Genomic DNA, 13,113 nt, shown 5'->3' with positions numbered 1-13,113 from the left:
GACTTCAGGAATATTACTTACAGTTGTAAATTAGGGTGTTTATTAATTTTCACAGGAAAACTATAATTTCTTGTCAAATGTTTGTTATAGTTATTAAAATAATAATAATAATAAAATTGAGGTTCAGAATTTTCTCCTTCATTGTCACTTTTTTTCTAAGATGAGTTCTTTCACTGTTTAGTACTTAGGTAAAGCCCAGAAAAACATGGTAAATACAGTAATGTGAAATGAAGAAAAGATCTTGCCTTTTTCTTAGAGCTACATTGATTTTATTTATTTTATTTATTTTTAGTTTTTAAAAATATATCTTTATTGATTTCAGAGAGAGAAAGTGAGAGGGAAAGAGATAGAAACATCAATGATGAGAGAGTCATTGATCAGCTGCTTCCTGCATGACCCCTACTGGGGACTGAGCTGGCAACCCAGGCATTGCCTGACTGGGAATTGAACCATGATCTCTTGGATCCTAGGCGAATGCTCAACCTCTGAGCCATGCCCGGCTAGGCAGTTTTAAATGCATCATTGACAATATCAGTCATTCAAAATACTGTGCTTTATTCAGGTGGCAAATACTACTTGCAAATGCAGAGCTCATTAGGGAGGACTTCTTTTTTTTTCTTTCAGTATCACAAATCTCTTCTATTCCATTAAAAAAAATAATTAAAGAAATTATGAATAACAGCCTGAAGCTGCCTATTTTGTTCTTTAACATATAATACTTCTATTGAGGGTTTCAAATAGAATTTATTCATATGTCACATATATGGAATTCGACTACCATCACTTTGAAAAGTTATGTATTTTTCATTACTCTTTTGCCTGTACTTCTGAATGCTTTAACTGGTACATTGCTTAGGCTATATTTCATGGTATCTGATCAGAGCAGCTCTAATTCACAAATTTGGTTTCTTTTCATATTAAGTCTGTTTTCAGGATGAGCTATATTCATTCTAAGTCTTTTCTTTTAAGGTAAAAAAAAAGAATTTTTACTTTTCTTTTTATGCTGTTTATTTATACAAATTCAATGAAAATAAAAGAGATGCAGAGATGTTTCTTGAAATAAAGTAGTTATGATGTTAGAGAGTAAAATATTTATTTTGATTCTAAAAAATTTATTTATAAAAGTTTAAATATAATTTATAGTTTGTATATGTACACAACACACATGCGTAATAAAGGTATAAGAATTATGTACCATATACTTACTTCATAAAGGTAAGAAATAAAATAATGCACCCTTATTTAAGATTTTAATGCAAAAGTACAAAGAGCAAGTTATTACTTTATTACCAAAAAAATGGTTTTATCTAGTACAGAGGTTAGCAAACTAAGGCCCAAAGGCTTGCTACCTGTTTTTGTAAATACAGTTCTGTTGGAATACACAGCCATGCCCATTCATTCATGTACTACTTATGGCTCCATTCTCCTACAAAGGCAGAATTAAGTAATTGCAACAGAGACGATAAGGCCTGCCTGCAAACCCTAAAATATTTATTATCTGGCTACTTAAAGAAAAAGGTTGCTGCCCTTTCATTTAAGACATATGTTGGTAAACAAATATTCCCCAAATTTCGAGGTTGAATGTGACAGCTGTCACATTTTCTAATGGTAAATTACACATATATTTTATTTTCAGATAACCAAGACAGAAACACTATATCTCAAAATGCCCAGCAGTCACAGAATAAAACTTCATCACTTGAGATATACTTTAGGAAACTTTCTCTTTAACACTGAAGGAGTTATTTATCATCCATACAAAATATCATACTTCATACAGCAGAGAGCACACAGTGTCAACCATTCCTCCAAGAACCTTATTCTAATGTAAAAAGGCAACAAAACTTGTGCAAGCTAATGGGAGGTGTATAAACTGCTCTTTCATGAAATCATCATTTTCTGAAGGGATGAATCTAGAGAACCAGAGAAAAGTAAAAACATTTTTCAGTTAGCCTGCTTTTTGCTTTCATATTTTGCTTTGATTCTGCTCATCCCATGATTTTTTAATTACTGAAGTATTGTACACAGCACTTTTAAAATAATCTTTTAGTATTTAGCTTTTCTTCAAATAGTGACTTCATCCCTTAGAAAACCATCTCCATTAATTATGATTTTACATTTGCTTTTCTATCACTGATCATTTGAAATATAATCCCTCATTATTCTGAACCCTTTATGTACAATGTTTTGAACTTCATTGCTTGGAATTGTTTTTCCTAATAGCCACTGATCTCCATATAGGCTACTTAATAGTTATTGCGGAACACAATTGTTCTTTTTAAAAAGAAACCCTCCTTTTACTAGGCTTCTATATCTCCAATAAGAGCATGAAATTTTCAAAAATATAATGTTGCTATTTTCAGTAGGTAACAGCCTGGGCTGTTTTCAATATGTAAGAGATCTTGCTCAAGATCTAATCTCTGCTTCTTTGACCTCATAACCTTATACCTCAACTTTGAGTCTGTGTTCCATTTAAACATGCAAATATTATTAGTGCATATAGGAAAGATCATATCTCTTTGAAAATTGCATAAAAATAACTAGAGAGGACTAGAAAAAAGCCTAGGCTATAATCATTGCATAAGGATTAGATCTGTATTACATTAACCTAGAAAAAGGGAATTTTATACATTAACATACAGAGAACTAGTGAGGAGGTTTAAGCTAATATTTATAAACAACAGTCATGAGCCAGTAAATGAAGCTCATCTTGAAAGATTTTTTCTTCACTGTTGTCTCTCTAAATTTTAAGTGTCATATTATTAGTTATTAAATATCAATATTATCAAGTGGTTAAAACAAAATGAAGATTCTGCTTCTGCATTGGAATACAGAGAAAGCTGATGACTTGAGTCCAAGGGTCTAATTTTCATCCTGTTACATGTTTTCTGAAATGATCAAAGGAATATAAAAACAAATACTAATCTGCATCACTTAAAAGAACAGAGAAAGGTTACAATTTTCATCATCAGAAGTAGCCATGGATTTATGCTAGATTTAGTGCAGTGGAAATGACAAAGCCAAGGCCAGCTCAAGAACCACCTCTGGATTAAGGGGTTCAGACTCTCAGGAAGTAATCAGAAAATGGACTGGCAGACCCCTGACACTTTTTCAATTGGAAGTATAAATATGGGAGGCAAGGAGAATGTGTGAAGAAGATGGGGATTTAAATTTGGATCACTTTTATTATTTCAGATGAAGAGCATTTCCAGTCAGGTGTTACAAGGAGGGCTCAGCTTTACCTTGTTTTCCCAACAGAAATAATAATACTTAATTTTATAGAGTTTATCATATGCTTAACATGAATTATCACACTTAATACACCTAGTAATCAATTTCATATGTAAGTAAACTAAGGTTTGGAAAGCTTAAGTAATTTCTCCAAGGTCAAATAAAAAGTAAATAAAACAAGATTTACACTCTGGAAACCTGACTTGAAATGATGTCCTTAGATATGACCCTGTTGAGGCAACAATGCCATCAGTTATCTTGGCTTCTTAATGATATGCAGGGAATTCCACAGGATATGCAATGGCTTGGTCAGATGTAAAAAACAAAAATATGGGATGCCCATGAAGGTGCAGCCTCACAGTATACCTGGCCCTGGAGTTTGGGCAGAAAGACCAGAAGTGCACCAGCTTCATCCAATAACAAAGAAATTGCACAAAGAACTACTTTGGAAAGTTTCATAGTTGAGCTTGCCCTTCATATCTCTCAGGAAGCAAGGTTCCTATACTGGTAATATATATTTGCATTTACCAGTCCATCAATCAAGTATATAAAAGCAGAAACCTAAGAACAACTGAGAAAGTAATGTGGGGACCCAAAAAGAGAAGCTGTGTTTATGAGCAGAAATCCAGCTGGTTTATCTCTCTTCTTTCAAAGATAAGTTAAATAAAAACCCAAGTGAAAAGTGTCAAGAGATTCTGCAATATGAAAGAAAGCACTTTCTACTTTTTTTTTTTTGAAGTAGAGAAAACAGAAGTAAATTTTGACACTGTCTACTTTGAACTATCAAAAATTCAATAAAACCAAGCATTAGTTGATTTCCTACTATGGGTGTGACATGCTCTGGTGCTGTAAACTGAAATAAAGTTTGTTACATAAAAAAAAAAATTTTGTTGCCCACCTGGTATAACTCAGAGGTTGAACACTGACCTATGATAACTCAGAGGTTGAACACTGACCTATGATCCAGGCGATCTTGGTTTGATTCCAGGTCACATCACATGACTGGGTTGAGGGATCTATCCCCAGTGGGGAGCATGCAGGAGGCAGCTGATGAATGACTCTCTTGTCACTGATGTTTCTATCTTTCTCTCTCTCCCTTCCTCTCTCTGAAATCAATAAAGACATATTTTTAAAAGAAAATATTTTTCAACTATAATTAAAATTTTTTTTAAAAAGTATTTGCACAATATACAGGTGATGTATTAGAGAATTATACTCCTGAGACATATAATTTTACTAACTAATGTCACCCCAATAAATTCAATAAAGGCGTTTTTTAAAATAAAATAAATAGAAGATAGTATTTTATAAAAAAAATCTTTGTAAAATAAATTCTAGTAAAATAAATGAAATGTCAGGCACTGACAAGTGTTGTGGAATGAATACATCAATCAAATAATCAGTCAATCAATACAAACAAGAGGAAGACAAAGAAGTGACTATGTAAGAAAGAATGGAGGATCCAAGATGGTGGTAGACTGAGTGGAAGCTACACTGACACTCTCCCAGGGCCAATCTGGATTTACAACTAATATATAGAAAAATCATCCTGAAAACCACCTGAAGACAAGCTGGAGAGCAAGGAGGAAAAGTGGAGACCTCATAGAGACTGGTTGGAAATGCAAAGACACTAGAGGCCTGGTTCCCACAGGCAGCAGCTGAAGGTCTGGAGGGATATCTCTGCTGTGGGTGGGTTCCTACTGAGAACTTTGGAGCCTAAACTCCAGGCTGGGCTTCCCAGCCAAAAGCACCAGAACTGAGAAAGGTGCCCACATAACATTTGGCTGGGAAAAGCGTCAGGGTTTCAGTCTGCAAGGGAGAGACAGTTGGAACTGTAGGCACCCCCTTAAAGAGCCAAACCACAAATTTTTGTGTGTAGCCACTCACCTTGGGTTCTGGCAGATGGGGAGTGAAGTGGACTGGAGCTGAGAGGAGAGAGTCCAGGGTTGCAGGCTCTGGAGAGTGAGATCAGAGGATCCCTGACTAGATTCCGGTGCCAAGTCATTCCCCCAGACTGTGGGGGATGTTTTTCTTAGGCAGAAAATTTTTGTTTTTTTCCTGAGCGGGGAAGGAATTGCCCTACTCTGCCGGAAAATTTCTAGCCCTACCCAGAGGAGTTTCTACAGCCTGAGGCTTGTTAAGAGACTGATAACAATGAGCTGCCCCGTCCTCTGGAGCTGCTACAGTCTCATTAAGTGAACCAGGTTAATCAGCCTGTAGACAGAGGGAGATCTCCAAGTCTTTGCCTGATCTGCTTCTGGACTCAGGCCTTGGAAAAGCAGACAATGGTGTGCATCTTGGTCCTGCCCAAATTCACCCAGCCCCAGAAGAGAAGATCTCAAGCCTAGGGTTGTTGATAAGTCCAAACAGCATACTCAGGGCTAGTCACAAACTGTGTCTGACATTGGCCTGTACCAGAGAACCTTCAAAAAAACTGAGAGTCCTAGCAGATCTACCTAATACATAAAAATAAACCCAAAAAGGTAGCCAAAATGGGGAGACCAAAAACAAAACCCAAATAAAAGAAGAGAAGTCTCCAGAAAAAGAGCTAAATGAAATGAAGATAAGCAATCTATCAGATATAGAGTTCAGAATACTGATTGGAAAGATGCTCAACAGCATGGAAAAAGATATGGAAACTATGAAGGAAATGAAGAGTGACATAGCAAAAATAAAAAATTCATTGGAAGGAATAAATAGCAGATTAGAGGAAACTGAGGATTGAATCAATGAATTAGAAGACAGGGTAGAAAAAAAATGACACAATCAGAGACTCAAAAACAAAAAACAATTTAAAAACAGGACATTAAAAGGGAGCTGTGGGACAACATGAAACATAACAATATTTGCATTATAGGAGTGCCAGAAGAGGTCAAAAGTAAGCAAGGGTTAGAGAACCTGTTTGAAGAAATAATGGCAGAAAACATCCCTAACCTGGTCAAGGAAATAGTCACACAAGTCCAGGAGGCACAGAGAGTCCCAAATAAGAAGAATCCAAAGAGGCCTACACCCAGACACATAACAATTGAAATGCCAAGATTCAAGACAAAGAGAATCTTAAAGGAAATTGGAGGAAAGCAATATGTTACCTACAAAGGAGCTCCCATAAGGCTATCAGCTGACTTCTCATCAGAAACTCTACAGACCAGAAGAAAATGGCATGAAGTATTCAAAGTAATGCAAAATAAGAATCTGAAACCAAGACTACTCTATCCATCAAGATTCTCATTCAAGATAGATTGTGAAATAAAGAGCATCTCAGACCAAAAAAAGGCTAAAGGAGTTTATTACCACCAAACCAACCTTACAGGAAATGTTAAAGGAACTGCTGAAATTAGAAGTAGAAAAGTAAAAATGAGCAACATAGGCATAAAGAAATAAAATAGCAGTAGATAAGTATCTTTCAATAATAACCTTAAATTAAGTGGATTAAGTGAACCAATAAAAAGGTATAGGATGGTTGAATGGATAAGAAAACACGACCCAAATGTATGCTGTCTACAAGAGACCCACCTCAGAACACAGGTATTTTACCAAACATTCAAAGAAGAATTAACACCTACCCTCCTCAATTATTTTTAAAAATCCAAGAGGAAGGCACACTTCCAAGCCCTTTTTATAATGCCATCATTAGCCTACTTCCAAAACCAGATAAAGACACAAAAAAGAATATTACATGCCAATATCCCTGATGAACATAGATCCTAAAATCCTCAACAAAATATTAACAAATCAGATCCAGCAATATATTAAAAAGATCATACACCATGACCAAGTGGGATGTATTCCAGGGATCCAGGTATAACATTCTCAAATCAATAAATGTGATAGATCACATAAACAAATTGAAAGACAAAAATTGCATGTTCATATCAATAGATGCAGAAAAAGAATTGGATAAATTCCAACACCCATTTTTTATAAAAAAATCTCAGCAAAGTGAGAATAGAGGCATCATACCTCAATATAATAAAGGCCATATATGACAAACCTAAAACCAACATCATACTCAATGGGAAAAAGCTAAAACCATTTCCTCTAAGAACAGGAACAAGACAGGAGTTCCCTTTCAACACTTTTATGCAATATAGTACTGGAAGTCCTAGCCACAGCCATCAGGCAAGAAATCATAAAAGACATCCAAACTGGAAAGCAGAAAACAAAACTGCCATTATTTGCAGATGGCATGATATTGTACTTATAAATTCCTAAAGACTCCACTAATATCTTTTAGATTTAATAAATGAATTCAGCAAGGTAACAGGATACAAAATTAACACCCAGAAATTGATGAAATTTTTGTATACCAATAATGAACTCTGAGAAAGAAAAACTTAAAATAAAAATTCCATTAACTATTGCAACTAAAAAAATAAGACACCTAGAAATAAAATTAATCAAAGATGGAAAAGACCTGTACTCAGAAAACTACAGGACACTGAAAAAAGAAACAGAGGAAGATATAAACAACTGGAAAAATATACTATGTTCATGGATTGGAAGAAGTAACATCATTAAAATGTCCATACTATCCAAATCAATCTGTAAATTCAATGCAATCCCTATTAAAATACCAAAAGTTTATTTTCAAAGATCTAGGACAAACACTTCAAAAATGTATATGGAAAAAAAAACACCCCAAAATAGCCATGGCAATCTTGAGAAAGAACAAAGTTGGAGGTATCACAATACCACATATCAAGTTATACTACAAAGCCACTGTAATCAAAAAAGTCTGGTACTGGCACAAGAACAGACATATAGATCAGTGGAACAGAACAGAGAATGCAGAAATTGACCCATTCCATTATGGTCAATCAATATTTGACAAAGGAGGCAAGAACATACAAGGGAGTAAAGACAGTCTCTTCAATACGTGGTTTTGGAAAAATTGTACAGGTACATGCAAAAAAAATGAAACCAGAACACTAACTTACACCATACACAAGGGTAAACTCAAAATGGATAAAGACTTAAATGTAAGATGTGAAACAATAAAAATTCTAGAAGAAAACATAGGCAGCAAAATCTCAGACATCTCTCCTAGCAATATGTTTGCTGATACATCTCCTAGGGCAAGAGAAACTAAGGAGAAAATAAACAAATGGGACTGCATCAAAATAAAAAGCTTCTGCACAGCAAAAGAAACCATCAACAAAACAAAAGGGAGCCCACCATATGGGAAAACATATTTGCAAATGACATACCTGATAAAGGGTTAATGTCCAAAATTTATAAGAAACTCATACAACTTAACAAAAGGAAGTCAAACAATCCAATTAAAAAATTGGCAAAGGACCTAAATAGACATTTCTCCAAAGGGGAGATACAGATGACTAAGAAATGTATGAAAAAATTCTCAACATCACTAATCATTTGAGATGCAAATTAAAATGACAATGAGGTATCACTTCACACCTGTCAGAATGACTGCCATCAACAAATCAACAAAGAACAAGTGATGCTGAGGGTGTGGAGAAAAGGGAACACTAGTACACTGCTGGTGGGAATGTAGACTGGTGCAGCCACTATGAATAGTAGTATGGAGTTTCCTCAAAATATTAAAAATTGAACTACCATCTGATCCAGTGATCCCACTTCTAGGAATATACCCTAAGAAACCCAAAACACCAGTCACACAACTTATGCAACCCTATGTTCATAGCAACATAATTTATAATAGCTAAGATCTGCAAACAGCCCAAGTGTCCATCAGTAGATGAGTGGATAGAAAAGCTGTGGTACACTTACACCATGGAATACTATGCAGCTGTAAAAAAGAAGGATCTTTTATCCTTTGGGACAGCATAGAGGAAACTAGAAAGTATTATGGTAAGTGAAATAAGCCAATCAGTGAAAGATAACTACCACATAATTTCACTTATATGTGGAATGTAATAAACAAAGTAAACTGATGAACCAAATGGATCTAGAGACATAGAAGCATGGAACAGACTGAGGGATCACAGAGGAAAGGTGGGGATGGGGAGTGGGTAGAGAGAGATTAATCAAAGAACTTATATGTATATAAGCATAATTCATTGACACAGACATTTTTTCTGGGGAAGGCCTGGGGGTGGGGTGGATGCAAGGTGGAGGGGATCAATGGGGGTAAAAATGGAACATCTGTAATATTTTCAACAATAAAGATAAAAAACAACAACTACAAAAGTATGATTTAGCATTCTACATTCATTCCAAAGTTCTACTGTGCCTTGAAAGCTGTAAACAACATTCCCTAAATTATTTTGCAGCTTAAATTTTGAATGGCACTGAGTAAAATGTAAAGTAAAAAATGTGGGAGTTGCCTCAATTCTACTGAAGGCAAGTCCACAATATAAATATTTGGTTTTTGACAACAGCATTAATAGAGCTTTATTGTCTAGATAATATATTTGTGGATGTTGAGAGGCAGGGTTTGGTGCATTTGTTTTCTTCAGGATTGCCAACAGTTCTATGAGGTACTTGAGACACTATAATAAATTCCTTCAGCTTTAAGCACCTGGAGTGCTATTTCATTGTCCACACTATACTATGATGAATGTATCACTGGTGCAGTGAACACTCTCAGAAAAGGGGAATATGAGTTTGGTTTTCTCAACAAGTTCCATTTAAGTGAAGCAATGTTCTTAGCATTAGATGATAAGAGACATTTTACTCATCACCATCATCAAAGGAAAGCATGAGTCTCTGTTGCTGGTTGTGAGACTCATCAAGCTACAGAATGATTATCAAGATGGCCCAGCCAGCAATTGGGACAGTCTGATTATATTGGAACTCTCCTATATGGAAGAGGAACTGTGTGTACTGACTAGTGAGTATACTCACTTATTTTCTTAAATATTATTTTTTAATTTCAATTTTTAGTTTACATGCAATATTATTTTATATTAGTTTTAGGTGAACAGCATAATGGTTAGACAATCATATAATTTACAAAGTGACCCCTCAATATCCCCAGTACCCACCTAGCATCATACATAGTTATTACAATATTGTTGACTATATTCCTGTGCTGTACTTGACATCTCCATGAATATTTTGTAACTACCAACTTGTACTTCTTAATCCCTTTACCTTTTTTACCCTGTTCCTCAAATCCCCTACCCTCTGGCAACCATCAGTCTGTTCTCATATTGATGAGTCTCTTTCAATTCTGTTTGTTCATTTATTTATTTTTCTTTACATTCCACGTATAAGTGAAATCATAGGTATTTGCCTACTCTGACTAATTTATTATACTTAGCACAATACCCTCTAGGTCCATGCATGTTGTTGAAAATGGTAAGATTCCATTATTTTTTATGATGAAATAATGCTCTATTGTATATATGTACTACTTCTTATTTATCCAATCATTTACTGATGGGCAATTCCATATCTTGGCTATTGTAAATCATGCTGTAGTGATCATAGTGGTGCATATATTCTTTCAAATTAGTGTTTTTGGTTCCTTTGGATATATACCCAAAAGTAGAATTGCTGGGTCGTGAAGCAGTTTCATTTTTAAATTTTTGATGACCCTCCATAGTGTTTTCCATAGTGGCTACACAAATCTGCAGTCCCACTAACAGTGCACGATGGTTCCTTTTTCTTCACATACTCACTAACACTTGCTGTTTGCTCTGATGATTAGTGTTGCTGAGCATCTTTTCATATGTCAATGGGCCATTTGTATGTCCTCTTCAGAAAACTGTTTATCCAAGTCCTCTGCCTATTGTTTTAATTAAATTGTTTGGTGTTTTTTAGTCCTGAATTGTATGAGTTTTTTTTACAAATTTTGGATATTAACCCCTTATGAGATGTATCAGTGAATATCTTCACCCATTCAATAGATTGTTTTTTCATTTGTTGATGACTTCTTTGGTGTACAAAATTCTTTAGTTTGATGTATTTTTTAATTGTTATTTTTGTTTCTCTTGCCAGAGAAGGTATAACACAAAAAAATATTGTCAAGAGAAATGTTCAAGATTATATTGCCAATTTTTTTTAGGTGTTTATGGTTTTGAATCATACATTTAAGTTTTCAATCCATTTTTATTTTTTTCTTAAATATGATTTTTAAAAAGGGTTTAATTCCATTTGTTTGCCTGTATCTGCTCAATTTTTACACCATTTATTGATTAGGTTGCCTTTATCCCATTTACATAGATTAATTGAACATATAGTTGTGGGTTTATTTCTAGGCTCTCATTTTGGTTTCATTGGTTTATGTGTCTGTTTTTATGTAAGTGCCATGGTGTTTGGATTAGTATAGCTTTGTAGTATAGATTGTTATCAAAGAGTGTGATACCTCCCATTTTTATATTCTTTTTAAAGATTGTTGTCACTCTTCAGGGTCTTTTGTGTTTCCACACAAATTTTTGGATTATTTATTGTAGTTGTGTGAAAAGCACCATTGGTATTTTGATAGGAATTGTGTTGAATTTATAAATTGTTTTGGGTAGTATAGACATGTCAATGATGTTAATTCTTCCAATCAGTGAAGAATTTCTTTCTTCAATGTTTTAAAATTTTCTGAGCACAGTTCTTTTAACTCCTTGGCTAAATTTATTCCTAGGTAAATTTTTATGCAACTGTAAATGGAATTGTTTTCTTAGTGTCACTTTCTTACAGTTTATTTTTGGTGTAACAAAAGTAAAATTTTTTTGAATATTTATATTGCACCCTGCTACTTTAGCAAATTCACTTGCAATTCTAGTATTATGTTTCATTTACTCTTTAGTGTTCTCTATATAAAGTATCATGCCATCTGCAAATAATGATGATTTTAACTCTTTCTTTCCAATTTGGATATCATTTATTTATTCTTCTTGTCTGATTTTTGTGGTTAGGACTTCCAGTGCTATGTTAAATAAGTACGGTGAACGTGAACATCCCTGTCTTGTTTCTAATTTTAACGGAAACCTTTTTAATTATTACCCATTGAGTATAATGTTGGCTGTGGGTTTGTCAAAATGGCTTATATTAAATTGAGGTATGTTTCTTATATTCCCACTTTTTAAAAATTTTTATCTTTATTGTTGAAAGCACTACAGGTGTCCCATTTTTTCCCCCCAATTGACCCCCTCCACCTCGCTCCCACCCCCTCCCCAGGCCTTCACCCTGTCATTGTCTATGTCCATGGGTTATGCATATATGCCTATAAGTTCTTTGGTTGATCTCCTCCCACCCTCCATATCCCTTCCCTCTGAAATGTGATCATCTATTGCATGTGTCAATGTCTCTGATCCATTTAGTTTGTCAGATTCTTTTGTTCATTAGTTTCTCCTGAAAGAAGACCCTTCAACATTTCATGTAGTACTGGTCTCGTGGTGATGAAGTCCTTTAGCTTTTTCTTATCTGTGAAGCTCTTTATCTGACCTTTAATTCTAAATGATAGCTTGCTACGTAGAGTAATCTTGGTTGTAGGCTCTTGCTTTTCATCACTTTGAATATTTCTTGCCACTCCCTTCTGGCCTGCAAGGTTTCTGTTGAGAAATCAGCTGACAATCATATGAGTGCTCCCTTGTAAGTAACTGTTTTTCTCTTGCTGCTTTTAAGATTCTCTCTTTGTCTTTAACCTTGGCATTTTAATTTATGATGTGTCCTGCTGTGAGACTCTGAGTTCGTCTTGTTTGGGACTCTCTGTGCTTCCTGGACTTGTAAGTCTATTTCTTTCCTCACGTAGGGGAAGTTTTCTGTAATTATTTTTTCAAATAGGTTTTCAATTTCTTGCTCTCTTTCTTCTCCTCCTAGCACCACAATAATACGAATGTTGGGCTGCTTGAAGTTGTCCCAGATACTCCTTACACTATCTTCATATTTCTGGATTATTATTATTTTTTTTTTTTTTCGCTCTTCTGGTTGAGTTATTTTTATTTCCTCATGTTCCAAATTGCT

This window comes from Miniopterus natalensis, chromosome 10, assembly GCF_054644295.1.
Source record: "Miniopterus natalensis isolate mMinNat1 chromosome 10, mMinNat1.hap1, whole genome shotgun sequence".
Classification (NCBI taxonomy): domain Eukaryota; kingdom Metazoa; phylum Chordata; class Mammalia; order Chiroptera; family Miniopteridae; genus Miniopterus; species Miniopterus natalensis.
This window is presented reverse-complemented; position numbering follows the sequence as displayed.